Genomic DNA, 2500 nt, shown 5'->3' with positions numbered 1-2500 from the left:
ATTCATATTGTTCTTCTTTATGTTTTGGTAAAAAAGAAAATAAAGTATAAAACATGTTTTTTGATGCCCCACTAAGAGAAGTGAAGAATATAGGCAAAGTTCAATCAAATAAAACTGAAAAGGCATTACTGTAACATGTTTTTCAACTATAATACCTCATCTGAACATGACAATATATTTATGTGCCTATACATTGTAGACACATTCATAAGAACCATAAGAATAAGGCGGGTGAAAAACACTCTGAGAGGATCAGCGCGGCCCCGCGTAACGAGAAAACACCCCTGCACAAAGCGTTGCGAGCTTGTTATCTTCCCGCCATTAGTGGGAGTAGGCGAAAATACGTCCCGGCGTGAATGGGTTAAGGTTGCCTTGTGATGTGGCACTCTCAGTCATTAGCATAGCTTTCCTTCCCCTTCCCCTTTTCTTCATGTTATCTTCATTTTGAATGGTAATTTTTGTTGTATTTATTTACGGTAATACAGAAATACGAAAAAGTTGCTTTTTGTCCTTCCATAAAACCACAATACTAAAAATGAAACTAATAAGCTGATATTGATCCTATATTACAATTTTAGTCATCTGCAACATGATTGAGTATGTCATATGATGCACAAAAGTCTCACAATTCAGTAAAACAAAACAAAACAAAAATGACAGACACAAAAATGGATCTAGTACTGTAATGACTGAATGAAGGAGAGCATCAAAGGTCACGGTATCTCGCATGAAGCTGCCTCATATTGAAATTAAATTCATCTGGGTTGCCACATAGGTGACATCAGTGCCGTCCTGGCGACTGGGCAACCAAATCAATCCCTGTCTGTAATGGGCTAATAATGGAGGGCTCTCAAGACTGTCTTCTGGATTTCTATAACAAGTAAGTATGCTGATATAGCTCCTGCAATGTCTAATTAGCATTGTAGGTGTTATTAGTAGACTGAAAGCAATGCTTAAACTGTGATCTGTCATTTACATCAAGGTAAATAGCAAAAAATGCTCTGTAAAATGAGGCATCTAGGAGGGGGAAAGCTCTCCCTTGGCAATGACTAACTTTAAAATTTGGGAAGGTTAATTGGTCATTGGGTTAGTTTTTAGACCAAAATATACTCTGAAAGTAGTACAAAATTTTACCGAAAATAGCTTTGTCTCATGTTGTTATATATATATATATATATATATATATATAATATATATATAATATATATATATATATATATATATATATATATATATATATATATATATATATATATATATATATATGGAGTCAACTGTGATCACTGTGTACATTATACTCTAGGCTGTATATCACAGGGTATGCCATGTAGTGTGTCCCATGGTATGCCTCAAGGGTGAGTTAGTTGTAAAGTAACAATATCATACACATTTTAATTTTACAATGGACAAAATATTGCTATAATTGGTTAGTAGACATCAAAACAATACCAGTTTAGATAGGTTATTCACTAATCTTACCCTATAATTTTCCAGGTATATTTAATGCCCTCCCCCTATCAGGTCTAGTATCTACACTATTGTTGGGTTACACTGATTTAAATCACTGTAGATGCACACTTGAAATTACAAGGAGTCCCCTCTCTATGCCAATTTTGATAGGTTTTATAAGGATTTAATAAAGAATTTCACAAAAAAATAGATGATGAGATTGTGAATGTAAACTTTAAAGTATAATTGGATAAAGACGCAACCAAATGTTGTCACCATAAAACTCTTTTCATCCAGAAACATAAAAGCAGGTGAAATATATTTTGAAAATAATTTTAAAATGAGTAAAGGGAGATGTTTCCACTGCACTGATGAAACAAAAACTGAAGAATATTGACTCTGTGCATGTGCTGACCTTGCCTACAGAAATACAAAAAACATTGCTTATAGGTAATGATGACACATGACTATAATAGCACCAATAAGGAAACAATTGATTAAATCAACAAATTTATCAACCAATCACAAATTGTTGAATATTGATCAGTATAGAGATGGCTACCGAATGCACAGGATGTAGATACACACTGTAGGGCTTTAATAACCCTATGACAACGGTGCATCACACCCGTGTGACACAGCTAAATTCCCTATACCAGGGCGTCATGCCAGTGTGACATTTCCAATGCAATATAGCAATGGCCCGGCGTAGGGGTTTTCACTTATTGCCGTGCCCCGTCGGGAAAGGGTTAAGTTATTTCATAAAGATGACCATCCAACACTTGAACTCTTACGGGCCGACCCATGACCTGGCCTCTATTTAACCCATTCGCGCTGGTTGACGTGCTGACACATTTTGTGGTTTTTGCGTCAGACACTGGGGACAAGATATAAGGGCAAGGCCAGTGCTCGGGGTGAGCGAGCGGGCAGCCCAGGCTCACGGCTTGTGCGTCCGAGAATCTTGAGGTGTTAGGCTTATGTGTTCGAAGACCCCGGTATTGCGACTGTGCAAAGCCAGAACCGACTTGGCATAAATGGGTTAAGGTATGTA

General features: G+C 36.8%; 1 protein-coding gene across 2 annotated transcripts in view; it reads right to left on the bottom strand.

Annotated features, from left to right (window-relative positions):
- The window catches only part of LOC122263601 (uncharacterized), a 23152-nt gene that overhangs the window by 19657 nt on the left and 995 nt on the right, over window positions 1-2500 (bottom strand). The gene's annotated exons all lie outside the window — the stretch shown is intronic.

The sequence above is a fragment of the Penaeus japonicus genome, unplaced genomic scaffold, assembly GCF_977035675.1.
Source record: "Penaeus japonicus unplaced genomic scaffold, GWHDUDI00000001_assembly GWHDUDI00000015, whole genome shotgun sequence".
In the NCBI taxonomy this organism is placed as follows: domain Eukaryota; kingdom Metazoa; phylum Arthropoda; class Malacostraca; order Decapoda; family Penaeidae; genus Penaeus; species Penaeus japonicus.
The sequence above is the reverse complement of the archived record's forward strand: the minus strand, read 5'-3'. Positions and strand labels throughout refer to the sequence as shown.